Genomic DNA, 15,623 nt, shown 5'->3' with positions numbered 1-15,623 from the left:
CCAACTTCATGTAATGATATACAAACTTAGCCAATATGTTGACTCTAGATCCTCCTTCCAACAACACTTCCTCAAACAAAGTTCCTTGAAACACCACCTTTATAACTGGAACTACAAAGTCCACATCTACTGGATCAACATTGTTCAATATTGGTTCAAATGTGTGATTTGTATGAATGGGATACTCCCTTGATAACAATCTATTCAACAATCTTTCTTTGAAGGATGGGACCATACATAATAATTGATCTAAGGACATTTCCCCCAATGTTTGACATTCGGACACAACCTTTGAATTTTGGAACCTTAGCATTTTGGAAGTCTTAATGGGCTGAACCTTAGGGTCTTTTAAGCCCATTGTTTCACAGTGCTCTTTTACAGATGGACCCCCCCTTTGGATCCCTATTTTCCCTCCTTTGGATCCCTACTGTGGCCGGTCTACTAGCTTAACCAATATTCTAGATTTTTCTCCCCTGGCGTTTCCCCATATTAAATGACCCGTTTAAGATGAGAAAATCATTTAAGAGAATTAAATATTGATTATTAAAATCATAGTCGTCCTTAACTATGGGGTAGAGAAGATAAAGCATATTCATTCGTCCTTTTCTTAGCGGGTAAAGGATCCCTATGTTAACCTACGACATCATTCCACAATGGATGACTAGTCCATTTAGTGCTTGAGAGCCTGAGACTGCCTCAAGCATGTCTGCACATTAGTCCTATCATCTTCCATAGTAGAGTGACAAGCTCTACTTGGTGTTCGGGAGACGTCGTCCCCACAAACTTGATCTAAACATGCATACTACTTCATTTTTGTGCACAATAAAGAAAAAGAGAGTCTTATAAGACAAAAATTTTGTTCATTTTTAACATTTGTACATTTGCTTACTCTTGGGAAGCATTGTAAACATTGACAAGGTTTAGGTTATCCTTTAATTGTATGCCTTGCATCCATCTAGCATCTTCAAAAGGATAATTCCTAAAATTAATAAGATATCGTCGGCGGATAGTCTTACCGCCTCTTAGTACCTTGTCTTCATGTCGGAGAATGGACTCGGGCTACAACACCTCTTCTTGGTCCTTGATCTCTGGTGGGTCTTCAATAGTTGGTTCTTGAGGTGGGTCTCCTTTGTAAGGCTTTAGTAGGCTCACATGGAAAGCATTGTGTATGAGCCAATGGTTGGGCAACTTGAGTTTATAGGCCATCTCATTGATTGGCCTAAGAATCTTGAAGGGACCATAGTACCTTTTTGCTAAATTAGTATAGTTCTTTTGGTGTCCCGTAGGATTCTTGCCGTCGTGTGCCTTAATTGATCCTTGGGAAATTTGAGTAAGACCCAATCATTTTCTTTAAAGGCTTGAGCTCTTTTGTGCTTGTCAGCAGCAGCCTTTTGCCTTTGCTGTGAGATAGAGGTAGCATCCTTAATATTTTAGAAAGATTCTTGTAGCTCTCAACTATACTCATTTGCAGCAAGGATCTTCCCATGTACCTTAAGTAGCAAGGGACTTTTTGATTTTCCCTCAATTACCTCAATAGGTTCTTTTCCCTGTGGAAGTATGTACAGTGTTATTGTAAGCATACTCCACTAAGGGTAAGTACTTCTCCCATTGGGATCTTTGATCTACTTCCGTTACATAGGCTTTTAGTAGATCGAGAATTGTTAGGTAGCTATTTCAATTTGGCCATCCTTTTGCGGGTGATAGGCCAAAGAGACGTTTAGCCTTGTTTCTAAATTCTCAAAGAGAGCCTTCCAGAAATTACTAGTCATTCTAGGATCTCTATCCAATAGTATGAAAATTGGCAAGCCATGGTACTTAAAGATTTGTGAAATGAAGAGGGTTGTCATTTGATGGGCTTTGATAGTCTTTTTGACAGGTATAAAATGAGCTTGTTTACTGAACCTGTCTACTATTGTCCATATTCCCATATTCTTATGGATAGAATTAGGCAATCCAAAGATAAAATCCATGGATATGCTCTCCCATGGTGAATTAGGGATTCTCAAAGGTTGAAGCAATCCAAGTTGCTTCCCTCTATCAAACTTCGTCTTTTGGCATACCACACATTTAGAAACATACTCTTGTATGTTTGCTTTCATGTTAGGCCAATAGAAATATGTTTCAATCCCCTTTAGGGTAGATTGAATTCCTCTATGCCCTGCATAAGGAGGAGCATGAGATTCATACATTACTTTCTCACATAGTGAGCTAGTAATGCATATTCTATTTCCATAGAGAAGATAATCATCTTGTAAAGTAAATGGTTCCTCTTTCTTCCGTAGTGCAAGGGCTCAAATCACATCTCTAAAATCGGGATCAATAGCATACTCATCTATCATAGAAGTTAGATCATTGTGAGTTGCTATGGAAACCGCATTCACTCTCGGCCGTCTTGAGAGTGCATCGGCTACTTGATTATGCTTGCCAGCAATGTGAGCAATATGAAAATGAAATTGCAAAAGGAAAATTTCCCACCTCTTTTGTTTGTTAAAGATCTTGGTCTGCATCATGAAGTACTTAAGACTTTGGTGATCCGTTTGCAGAATGAAAGGAGTCCCCAATAAATAGTGCTTCCATGAGTCTAAGGCATGTAGAACTGCAAGGAGTTCCTTTTCATATATGCCTAGAGCTTGCTCAACAGGGTCGAGCCTTCGACTTTCATAGCCTATGGCGTGCCCTTCTTGAAGCAAAACAACTTCAAGGCAATCACCACAAGCATCACATTGGACCTAAAATGGCTTTGAGAGATCCGGTAGTGTAAGCACATGTTGAGAGATAAGTTTTTCTTTAAGCTTTTCGAAAGATTTTTTCTCCTCGGCAGACCATGTGTACCTAACGTTTTTTCTTTGTTAGGTCATGTAATGGTCCTGCTATAGTGAGAACTTTTCTATGAAGCATCTATAGTATGCGCACATACCTATAAAGCTTCTTAATTCATGAAGATTATTTGGTTTAGTTCATGAAGATTCTTTGGTTTAGGCCATCCTTTTATTACCTCTAACTTTGATGGATCCATTTGGATGCCATCTTGAGAGATAATGTGAAGTAATACTGAATCTCTTGTAAGAAAAAATCACTTTTCTTTCAATTAACATAAAGTTTATTCTCTCGTAGAACTTGAAATATTACCTGGAGGTGTTGCTTGTGTTCGTCTAATGAATTAGAGTAGATGATGATATCATCAAAGAACACTCCAGTAAAGGTTTGTTGAGGCCTGAGTAGCTTCTCCATCAAGCGATTGAATGTGGCTGGTGCATTGGTCAAGCAAAAAGGCATGACAAGGTATTCGTAAAGACCAAACGTAGTGCGAAATGCGGTCTTTACAATGTCTTGATCAACTATCCTTATTTGATGATAGCCACTTTTTAGGTCAATCCTACTGAAATAGGTGGACCCTTGTAGCTTATGAAATAGGTCTTCTACCCGTGGAATAGGAAACCTATTTTTGATAGTGATCCTATTTAGTGCTCTATAGTCGACACACATACGATATGTGCCATCTTTCTTTTGCACTTTTAGCACGAGAGAACAAAATGGAGATGAGCTAGGCCTAGCCATGCCCTTCTCAACTAACTCATGCACTTGCCACATAATCTCCTCTTGTTGAGCTTGAGAAACTATATAAGGAGGTTTGTTAGGTGGTGAACTTCCTGGAAGAAGTTCAATTGCATGATCATCATTGCCTCATTTAGGAGGTAGCTCACAAGGGATGTCGTCAATAAAGACATCTTGAAACCCCTTGAGAAAATTGGATAGCTCTAATTCCTTTTGACTGTGTATATTTTCTTTTACTAAAACATTAGGTTCATTTTGAGAATCTTTAACAAAAATCATGTACACGGAAATAGATCTCTTTATCGACTTGTTGAAAGCTGGTGTATGTACAATGGGTATAGTGTTACCCATTTCCTTAGCATCTATATACATATCTTTTTCCCTGAACTTAAAGGAGATTCTATTTTTAGAGAATTTTACATTGGCAGCCATGCGATCACAAACCATGGTGCCCCTAGGATTATATCCTCATGGTTGAGAGGAGAGATAAAGAAGTCCTCTATGTCCACATAGATTTGGAGATGGAGCCTCAATTTCCCAATTAAGGGAGTGACTGAAGCTTCTTGCCCCTTGAAAGCACCATCTGCGGGTAGGACATCTCCCATCTTGCAAGTTTGTATGCTTAGGTTGGTGGCCAACTCTATAGATATAAAATTATGAGTATAGCTGGGGTCAAAGAGAATAAAAGCATCATGTTCTCTTACCTTTCCCCAAGCATGGCATAGAGGAGATCCTTTGTGGCAAGTTTCCTCCTCTTGGATTTCGACCAAGGTAGCTCTAGGAGGATCATGGCGTCTGTTCTTTTGGGGACAAGCGCGGTATGCAGGCCCTTGTTCGCCGCACTTGAAACACCAGTTATCCTTGCGATAACGCTCAAGCTCTTCAGGAGAGAGTTTATTTTTGCCTTTATAAAGTCACTTCTTTTTAGCTTTGTTGGAGTTTCCCTTAGGAGACTTTTGGACATTGTCCTTCCCCTTAGGCTCATTGAAACCCTTGTTTTGAGGGGGATTAGAATTCCTCTTAGACCCTGTTTGGAAATTGATTTGAGAGGCCACCATAGTATGACGTATTACCGTCGATATGGTGCGTGGCCTTTGGGAGTTGACATACTCCTCCATTTCTTTGGTTAAGCCCACACAAAATTGTTGCTTTTGCTCTCCAAAATCCAACTTTTTGAAGACAGTGGCTTTGAGTTGTAGGTCCCAAAACTTGTCTACATATTGTGGATGGATTCATGGGGAGAGAGCTTCAAGCTTCACCATTCCGTGAGTTCTTTGTCTTCGGCATCGGTGGCCGAAAACTGCTTCATAATGGAAACTCTTAAAGCTTTCAATGTTCGTGGAACTTCACCGTTGGCCCGTAGGCTAAACCACCATTGTTTGGCAGACTTTTGAAAGTGCATAGCTACATGGTGTAGCTTAGAGGACTCCGTGAAGCCCACATCTCCAAACGCCACATTGAATTGTTGGATAAAGGCTAAGACTTTGTCCGTAGCACCAAAAGTGCCATCGTAGGTAAGGAAAGAGATGCTCGTCCCTCCCTCTTTGAACTTCTTGAGCTTGGAGGACCTTTTCCATGCGGCATAGGATTTCCTATGGCCTTTTCTTTTTGATGGTTCAAAGGTTGCACCATCACTTTCTTCAAAAGATGAAGATTTGAGGAAGATGGAGATGAGGGTGACCTCTTTCTCGCCTTTTTCTTGCCTTGATATTTGTTATCTTGACCATGACTTTCATAAGAGGAAGAGCATGATGAAGATAGAGAAGAGGGTGTCCTCTTTCTCGCCTTTTTCTTCTCTTGCTTTTTGCCATCCCTCTTTGAAGTACGGTGTGGAGAAGTATGCGATGGTCTTCTCCATTTTGGAGGTAATGGAGAGCGTTTAGCCCGCCGTCTTCGTGGAACATCTCCACTAAGGTGGCGGGAGACTCACTTCTTTCTCATTCCTTCGGTGGAGGCTCTTGAATTCTCCTTTGAGAAGGAGATGCGTCATCAAGGAGAAAATTTCTGAGCCCTTCATAGGGATCCTCTTCTTCTTCCCATATCGCAGAGAGACCTCTTTCGGAAGTCTCGCAAGGAGTCTTCCTAGGTGTTCTCTCGTCATGGTGGGGAGCTTGGAGAATCCCATGAGCACGAAGCTGTCGTTGCACTTCCCTTTGGAAGGATGGATTACCCATGGCTTGTTGAAGCCTAGAAACAAGATAGTTAACAAGCATCGGGGCATCATTAGTAGCTTGCTCATTAGCAAAATCAAAGTTATCAACATTAATTTCACTCTCTTTACTATTGTCAGCAATTCTAACAAATTTTAGGTGTAAAATTTGTATGTGTACTATGGCACTTCAAGCCCTAATTGCTACTCCTCTTTACCCCTTTAGAAAAATCACTAACCTACTATACCCGTGGATCGAATACCATTAATTGCAAGGAATAGAAGAGAGGGTCGTTCAACACCTAAACAAAATCGGCTTCTGTCGAGATTCCAATAGCTCAATAGTGGTTAAGCCGTAGGCAAGCCCCGTAGGACTCCACTATTAAGACCATAGCTCTCGACGGTGATGCCCCGTTAATTGCACAAAGGCAGGCACACTACAAGGCAGGCGCACTACAAGGCTGAAAAATCCCTATTCTACTTACTCACATGCAATTAATAGTACCAACCATTTATAGCTAGCTTGAGGACCTCCCTTCTTGAGCAAGAAAAGATAAACCTTGTGCTTTGATACCAATGTAACATTTAATGGCCTAGTAGCTTGTGTGTAGTGGGAAATAGCATGACCATAGTGAGCATTTCATTAGAATAGATTCCTAATGAGATTAACAAGAGTGCTTGGATGGAGAGAGCAACAAAAAGCATAACACCTAGTTAGATAGCATGAACAATACTTCAAAAGAGAGAGAAATTAAGCAATTGACAACAGTTGAGGACCGGATTTGCATGGAGCCGGTCCCCCCTCCAAAAGGCTTTGTATTATGGTTTCTCCCATCAAGAGAGACATTTTACAATACAATTTCTTGTGCTCCTTCAATACTAGCTAGTGCAATGAAGATGGAAACTTCATGCACTATGAAAAACACTTATCAAACACAACATCAATTCCCTCACGGTCTCAGACCCAAGACCTCACACACCTTCGAAGATGGTGAGAGCTAGCGGGGTATGAGAGTAGATTGAGAGAAGGAAGGAGTATTCTTATGAGAAAGATGTGTATCTCCTCACATAATCACTCATATTAGCATAGCTTAGATTAGTAATTAGCATGGTGGAGGAGATGAACATGCATTGAAGCTTGGCTCTTGGTTGGATTTGCATCACAAAGCCAAGAGTTGTTGGTGTAGGCCTTTCTTCTCTCAAGCTTGGAGTAGGTGATAAGGTTTCCAATAAATCTTGAGAAGGAGAGAGAGTCTTCTTTACTTCACACATGAGATTGTGTGAGTGTGTACGTGATAATGCCTTGCAAAAATTATCCCCCTCTCTCTCTTGGTCGACCCCTCTTTCTATTTGCTATTGCTAGCATCCTATTGGACCTCCCCAAGCTTAGACAATGGGAATTAAGCAGTATAAGTGATAGCCTTCTGACATGTGTCCCCCTTTCCCCTTTTGTGAGAGGTTTAGGTAATTATTTAATTCAACTAAACTCTCATTGGACCCCTTTGCCTCCTGGCCAATAGGAATCAGGCAAGCCATTGGGATGCTGAATGCTCATTGGTCCTCTTGGGAGAGTGTCCAATAGTGTTTTAGAGAGCTTCATTCTTATTGGCTCTTTTATTAAGTGTTTTTAAATTAATTAAACTAGATTTACTCTAGCCTAATTCTCCTTGGTCCACGTCCAAGGCCATCCAATAGGATTTGAATACTCCTTGTGGGCATCTGGGCTAGGGAGTTGACATGTGTCCCTCATTCCCTTTGTGTAAAGGGAGCTTGTGTGTGTGTGTGTGTGACATTCTCTCTCATCCCCTACAAGAAAGGCTCGCCCCCTCCTATGTAGGGATTGCTAAAGACTTTTGGGACACATACAAAGCATCCAATTCCCCCAATGTTTGACCTTTGGACACAACCTTTGAATTTTGGAACCTTAGCATTTTGGAAGTCTTAATGGGCTGAACCTTAGGGTCTTTTAAGCCCATTGTTGCACATGGATCTTTTACAGGTGCCCCCCCCCCCCCTTTGGATCCCTATTTTCTCTCCTTTGGATCCCTACTGTGGCCGGTTTGCTAGCTTAACCACTATTTTAGCTTTTTCTCCCTTGGCACTTCCCCATATTAAATGATCAGTTTAACATGAGAAAATCATTTAGGAGAATTAGATATTGATTATTATGACATTTACCTCTCTCTTGCAATCATAGTCGTCCTCAACTACGGGGTAGAGAAGATAAAGTATATTCATTAGTCCTTTTCTTAGTGGGTAGAGTATCCCTATGTTACCCTATGACATCATTCCACAATGGATGACTAGTCCATTTGGTGCTTGAGAGCCTGAGGCTGCCGCAAGCATGTCTGCACATTATTCCTATCATCTTCCATAGTAGAGTGACAAGCTCTACTTGGTGTTCGGGAGACGTTGTCCCCGCAAACTTGATCTAAACATGCATACTACTTCATTTTTGTGGACAATAAAGAAAAAGAGAGTCTTATAAGACAAAAATTTTGTTCATTTTTAACATTTGTACATTTGCTTACTCTTGGGAAGCATTGTAAACATTGACAAGGTTTAGGTTATCCTTTAATTGTATGCCTTGCATCCATCTAGCATCTTCAAAAGGATAATTCCTAAACTTAATAAGATATCGTCGGCGGATAGTCTTACCGCCTCTTAGTACCTTGTCTTCATGTTGGAGAATGGACTCGGGCTACAACACCTCTTCTTGGTCCTTGATCTCTGGTGGGTCTTCAATAGTTGGTTCTTGAGGTGGGTCTCCTTTGTAAGGCTTTAGTAGGCTCACATGGAAAGCATTGTGTATGAGCCAATGGTTGGGCAACTTGAGTTTATAGGCCATCTCATTGATTGGCCTAAGAATTTGAAAGGGACCATAGTACCTTTTAGCTAACTTAGCATAGTACTTTTGGTGTCCCGTAGGATTCTTGCCCGTCGTGTGCCTTAATTGAGCCTTGGGAAATTTGAGTAAGACCCAATCATTTTCTTTAAAGGCTTGAGCTCTTCTGTGCTTGTCAGCAGCAGCCTTTTGCCTTTGGTGTGAGATAGAGATAGCATCCTTAATCTTTTGGAAAGATTCTTGTAGGTCTCGGCTATACTCATTTGTAGCAAAGATCTTCCCTTGTACCTTAAGTAGCAAGGGACTTTTTGATCTTCCCTCAATTACCTCAATAGGTTCTTTTCCCCGTGGAAGTATGTACAATGTTATTGTAAGCATACTCCACTAAGGGTAAGTACTTCTCCCATTGGGATCTTTGAATTACTTCCGTTACATAGGCTTTTAGTAGATCGAGAATTGTTAGGTTAGCTATTTCACTTTTGCCATCCGTTTGCGGGTGATAGGCCGAAGAGAAGTTTAGCCTTGTTCCTAAATTCTCAAAGAGGCCCTTCCAAAAATTACTGGTCATTCTAGGATCTCTATCCGACACTATGGACATTGGCCATGGTACTTAAAGATTTGTGAAATGAAGAGGGTTTCCATTGGATGGGCTTTGATAGTCTTTTTGATAGGCATAAAATGAGCTTGTTTACTGAACCTGTCTATTATCGTTATATCCAAAGATAAAATCCATGGATATGCTCTCCCATGGTGACTTAGGGATTGGCAAAGGTTGAAGCAATCCAAGTTGCTTGACTCTATCAAACTTTTTCTTTTGGCATACCACACATTTAGAAACATACTCTTGTATGTTTGGTTTCATGTTAGGCCAATAGAAATATGTTTCAATCCCTTTTAGGGTAGATTGAATCCCTCTATGCCCTGCATAAGGGGGAGCATGAGATTCATACATTACTTTCTCACATAGTGAGCTAGTAACGCATAGTATATTGCCATAGAGAAGATAACCATCTTGTAAAGTAAATGGTTCCTCTTTGTTCCCTAGTGCAAGGGCTAAAATCACATCTCTAAAATCGGGATCAATAGCATACTCATCTATCATAGAAGATAGGTCATTGTGAGTTGCTATGGAAACCCCATTCCCTCTCGGCCGTCTTGAGACTGCATCAGCTACTTGATTATGCTTGCGAGCAATGTGAGCAATATGAAAATGAAATTGCGAAAGGAAATTTGTCCACCATATTTGTTTGTTAGAGAGCTTGGTCTGCGTTGGTGCAACCAAAGTTGGTCCGAGCTAGGAAGTGGTCTATGCCAGGCAAAGGTAGCAGCCGAGTGCAGTGCGGAAGGCTAACGCAGGTGCCAAGGACCTGGGCAGCCAAAGGATAGCGGGAATGTATGTTTAAAGCGGCTTTTTAGGACAAAAGGGCTGCAAGATAGTCCAGATGGGATGGTAGATGAAGATGTCCGGAATACCAAGTCAAAGCTAGAATGTAGTCTTCAGTGTGCTCTAGAAGCTGATCCAGACGGCTCGTCAAACGGAGCCCCGGTGTGCAAGATACTGAAGTTTAAAGAAAGAGTGTGTAGCAGATCCCCGACGGACAGGGCAGCTGGGGACGGATGGCCTGGGCTGATGTCAGTGTATACATGTGTAGTGCTCAAGTTACGGAGCATGCTTGTCTTTTTGGATTACGAATTAGAGCTCTGGATAGCAAGTTATGTCCATTAGAAGATTTGTCGGGGCCGGGTCTGAGCCCACTTGACCCCATGGGAGGATGTGCCATCTGGCATTGTTTCGACCTCGGCAAGATTCTCGGTGGTAGTGTGCATCATGTGGAGCTAGCACAAATCAACGGTTTGTCAAACGAACACTTGGTCGGTAGGATACAACAAGATTAAATTAGGGGCATTTGGCGAGGGAGTGCATGTGGCAGCTTGTGATTCCGACCTTCGGTGATTACATGGGAGCATGGGGAAGGTGTGCCCAAAAAGCATTGTATGAAGGTGTTATTTTTGAAGATTTTCAAGGAGTGGAGGCTTAGTGCCACAGAGCTGCCACGTGGCAGGCTTCATCCCACATGCGCAAAAGGAAGCTAACAAGACTCACTATATGTAATGGGCGTGAGCCCTCACTTGGTAACACAAGAGGAAGAGAGAGAGAGAGAGAGCTCCGTAAGCTCTTGGCCATGGCGCTCACTAGCGGGCGCTACGCAGGGCAAAAACGCCTTCGGTTTTGGCGGCGGCCGGCGAGGTGGGGCGCAAGGGGCGGCGCGCCCGCGTAGGGGAGGAGGCTGGGCCGAGTGAGGTGGAGCTGGTGTTGACGTGGCCGCTTGACTAGGGGGTGGTCCCGCGGCCCTTGGGGCCCAAAATTTTGAAGGAGCAATAGCGACATTGCTATTGCCTCCCCCCCTCATGTAAGAAGAACATCCCATAGCTCCGGTAGAGAGCATAGAGAGAGAGAGAGAGAGAGAGAGAGAGAGAGAGAGAGAGAGAGAGAGAGAGAGAGAGAGAGAGAGAGAGAGAGAGAGAGAGAGAGAGAGAGAGAGAGAGAGAGAGAGAGAGAGAGAGAGAGAGAGAGAGAGAGAGAGAGAGAGAGAGAGAGAGAGAGAGAGGATGAGCCCAAGGGAGACCAAATGAGAAAAGCTAAGGGCAAAGAGGCCATTGGAAAGGCCGTCCAGGCAAAGCAAGGAGAGAAAGAGGTAGTAGAGGCCGGACAAACCAAAGCTAAGGGAAGAAGTGAAGGCCAAAGCCAAAAGGGAGCCAAGGAGGAGTCAGATAGAGAGAGAGAGAGAGAGTCAAAGTCAAGCATATAGGGCAATGCAAGGTTGAGGCCACAAAGGGGTAAGAGAATGAAGGGTAAAAATAAAAAGATAAAAAGCCAAGGGGCAATAGCGATGTCGCTATTGCACCTCACCCCTCCCATTGAAGTGCAAAAGAGAGAAGATGGAGCAAGGCGGTGCCCCCCCTCCCAAAAGATATCAAAAATGGGTGCCACATGGACCAATTAAAGGGAAATTTCCCAAATTGAAGACCCCTTCCTATAAAAGTAAAAAATTGACCAACTTAGGGGCTTTTTTCTTGGCCTTTGGAGTGCCGTTTGAAGCCTACAAAGTGGAGTTCTCTAGCAAGCTAGCCCCTTTGTAACTTTTGCTTGAAAATGGCCATGGTGATGGCAGTGCAAGCCCGTGTGTATGTTTTTTGAAGTGCAATCAAGCCACAGTGGCCTCCTGTGTTGTTGTTTCCCCTTCCCCCCTTCTCTGTCTCCTGCTTTCCTGGTTCCTCTCGGTGCCGGCTATGTGGAAGTGTGTGCCCCCCGGATCGACGGTGTTTTGAGAGAGAGAGTGAGATTGAGTGTCTGTGTGCGTGTGTAAGGGGTGGAGATAGGCAGTGGTAGTAGGTGTGTCTTGTGTGGTGGTTTGTGGAGTGTGTGAGCAGTGGAAATTGAGCATGCAGTGGTCTGCTAGTGTAAAGTGTTTCTTTGAGGGTGTTTTCTGAGAGGATAGTGGTGATGTGCCCCATTCCCCCTCTCCATATTCTGGTGCCCCCACTAAGGAGTATGCTGATGCTCCTAGTTGAAGTCGAAGCGGTGATTTCGATGATGCTAAAGGTGTGGCCTTTGAAGAGCATATGCTACTAATGATGGCTTGGGCAAGATTTTCCATTTTCACTGGGGTTGAAGATGCGGAAACTTGGCTTCAAGACTACGGATTGTTCGTGTTGGAAAGCGGTACGTCGAGAGAAGATGGTACAGTAGAGGTGTTTCCGCTCGTGGTTCGTGGTAAAGCAAAGCTATGGTTAGATAGCCTTGGTGATGAAGAAAAAGCAGATTGTGAAGCCCTGGAGGCAGCTTTTGGAAGGAGATTTGTTGCGGATGCGCAACTAGATGAAGTAAAGCAGAAGCTAGATATTTTGAAGCAAAGCTTGGAGGAAGATTTTCAAGCGTTCAAGTGGGATTTCAAAGCCCTTTGGGGGAAGTTACTCAAGGTAACTGCTGCAAAAAATGCCAGTTTTTTAAAATTATGTAAATTCATGGATTGCCTGCATGAGGAAGTGTGAGATAGAGTGGAGGTAGATGGCCCAACGTCATATAAAGAGGCAGTATCTCTAGTGAGAGGGTGAACTAAAACTATTTTGAAGAAGCGAGAGGCTAGGCAGGGTTTGCCAGATTCTGTGATGCCAAAGCAGTGTGATGCGGTGGTAGCCAAACCGCAAGTGATGCAAAGAGGAGTGCAGGTGCGAGAAGAACCAAGAGTTCTTTGGCTACAAAGAGATAAGGTGGTTCCTATGCTGAAGATGCTGGCTAGTGCAAGTGCAACTGTTGAAGCTCCATTGAAGTGCGGTAAAGAGGAGTGCGGTTTGCAGACGACGTTGAAGCGGTGAAGCTAGAAAAGATTCCCGAGCTTGAAATCGAAGAAGAGACTCTGTTGAATGAGAGTAGCTCTATGGACGCAGACACGAGTTGGGAGACCGAGTCATCCCAATCCAGGTATGATGAGTTCGACCTCTTACATGTGAGTGGAGAGGCAATGAATATGTGCGAGGAGCAGCATGAAGTGCAAGCCGAAGTGCTTAGTGAAGACCAAGTGGAGCGGTTTAGCCCTACAGGTGGTGAAGAGCATGTAAAATTGGTGTGCAGTGCCATGCTAATGGCCATGTTGATGAAGATAGCAGTGGAGTATGCCATGGTGGTGCAGCAGGTGAAATTTTTTTCGAAAAGGGTTAGAAAGGCGGTACCTATGAAAGAGGACAAGGAGGAGGTGATAGAGAACGAGTTTGTCTCTTCCTTGACAGAGCTTGATGAAGCAGCAGTAGAAGAAACAGGTGATTCAGTCAACAAGCAAGTGGTGCTTATTGACCTTGAAGGGCCAATTGATGAGGAGGATCTCGACGATGCTGGAATTGAGTTCATGGCAGGTGAGCAGGACAGTATGCTGTCAAAGTTAGAGGTGATTCCTACGCAGTAAGTGCCCTCTGTAAACAAGTGATGCGGATTCCAAGGCAGTGTCCAAGCTTTCTAAGGAGGTATGTGAGTGGTGGTTGAAAGGAATGGTGATAAAAGAAGCTGTGCAGTGTGCTGTTGAGCAGGTATAGGATCTGCTAGATGAGGATCTAGCTTTACATGGATGGGAGGGCGGGTTAGATGTGTTAGGTCTATTTGGTGGGAGGGATGGTACAAGTAGGTCTTTGGATGGTGAGCACGAGGGTGCTTTATTTGGTGTTCTTGGAGATGCTTGGTTGCGAGTGGGCAATTTTCCAATAAGTTCTTGGAGTGGTAGAAGCATGCTGATGGCAGGTTGGAGATGCAGTTGGATATGTGCCTTGGTGTGGCACTATGCAAGGGTGTTACAGGTGGACGGAAGGGACCAATGCAAGGTGTTCGACCCAGGCAGTTCATGACAACTAAAGCAGGGGGTTGGGCAACCCACATGAGCAAAGAGAGTGGGTGACAGATGCCAGTTTTGTACCTATAATAGGTGGTTTTGCAGTGTATAGAGAGTCTGTTTTTGGTGTGCAGTCTGTTAGTGCAATAAGGCCATATGTGGTAGAACATAAATGTTCAACCAGGGGGTGATAAATGATGGTGCAACCAAAGTTGGTCCGAGCTAGGAAGTGGTCTATGCCAAGCAAAGGCTGCAGTCGAGTGCAGTGCGGAAGGCTAGGTTAGGTGCCAAGGACCTGGGCAGCCAAAGGATAGCGGGAATGTATGCTTAAAGCGGATTTTTAGGCCAAAAGGGCTGCAGGATAGTCTAGATGGGATGGTAGATGAAGATGTACAAAATTCCAAGTCAAAGATCTAGAATGTAGTATTCATTGTGCTCTAGAAGCCACTCTAGACGGCTCGTCAAACGGAGCCCCGATGTGCAAGATACTAAAGTTTAAAGGAAGAGTGTGTAGCAGATCCCCGATGGACAGGGCAGCTCGAGATGGGTGGTCTGGGCTGATGTCAGTGTATACATGTGTAGTGCTCGAGTTATAGAGCATGTCTGTCTTTTCGGATTGCGAATCGGAGCTCTGGATAGCAAGTTATGGCCGTTATAAGATTTTTCGAGGGCCGGGTCTGAGCCCACTTGATCGCATGGGAGGATGTTCCATCTGGCATCGTTTCAACCTCGCCAAGATTCTTGGTGGTAGTGTGCATCATGTAGAGCTAGCATGAATCAACGGTTTGTCAAACAAACACTTGGTCAGCAGGATACGGCAAGATCAAATTAGGGGCATTTGGCGGGGGAGTGCATGCGGATGATTTTCTTAGTTTTGATGTCCTCGAAAATCGAGCTCAAAAGGATTGAAGTGTGGGGAGATTTTCCCATCCCGGGGACCGACTCAATGAAGATCCCGCATGGCTTGGTAGCTTGTGATTTCGACCTCCTGTCATTACATGGGAGCATGGGGGAGGTGTGCCCAAAAAGCATTGTATGAAGGTGTTATTTTTGAATATTTTCAAGGAGTGGAGGCTTAGTGCCACAGAGCTTCCACGTGGCACGCTTTGTCCCACATGCGCTAAAGGAAGCTAACAAGACGCACTATATGTAATGGGCGTGAGCCCTCACTTGGTAACACAAGAGGAAGAGAGAGAGAGAGAGAGAGAGAGAGAGAGAGAGAGAGAGAGAGAGAGAGAGAGAGAGAGAGAGAGAGAGAGAGAGAGAGAGAGAGAGAGAGAGAGAGAGAGAGAGAGAGAGAGAGAGAGAGAGAGAGAGAGAGAGAGAGAGAGCTCCGTGAGCTCTTGGCCATGGCGCTCACTGGCAGGCGTTGTGCAGGGTGAAAAAGCCTTCGGTTTTGGTGTCAGCCGGCGAGGTGGGGCGCCAGGGGTGGGGCGCCATGGGCGGCGCGCCTGCGTAGGGGAGGAGGCCGCGCTGAGTGAGGTGGTGCTGGTGTTGACATGGCCGCCCGACTAGGGGGTGGTCCGGCGGCCCTTGCGGCCCCAATATTTTGAAGGAGAGATGAGGGGCAATAGAAACATCGCTATTGCCTCCCACCCATTCTCTTCTCAGAAAGAGGGACTGGTGCAAGTGTCCCGTCATACATGAAGCATAAATATCTAAGGGTGTTGATATCCGGGGACATCACAATCGCTCT

This window comes from Adiantum capillus-veneris, chromosome 1 (assembly GCF_014529385.1).
Source record: "Adiantum capillus-veneris isolate H3 chromosome 1, ASM1452938v2, whole genome shotgun sequence".
Taxonomy (NCBI): Eukaryota; Viridiplantae; Streptophyta; class Polypodiopsida; order Polypodiales; family Pteridaceae; genus Adiantum; species Adiantum capillus-veneris.
Note: the sequence above shows the minus strand (reverse complement) of the source record.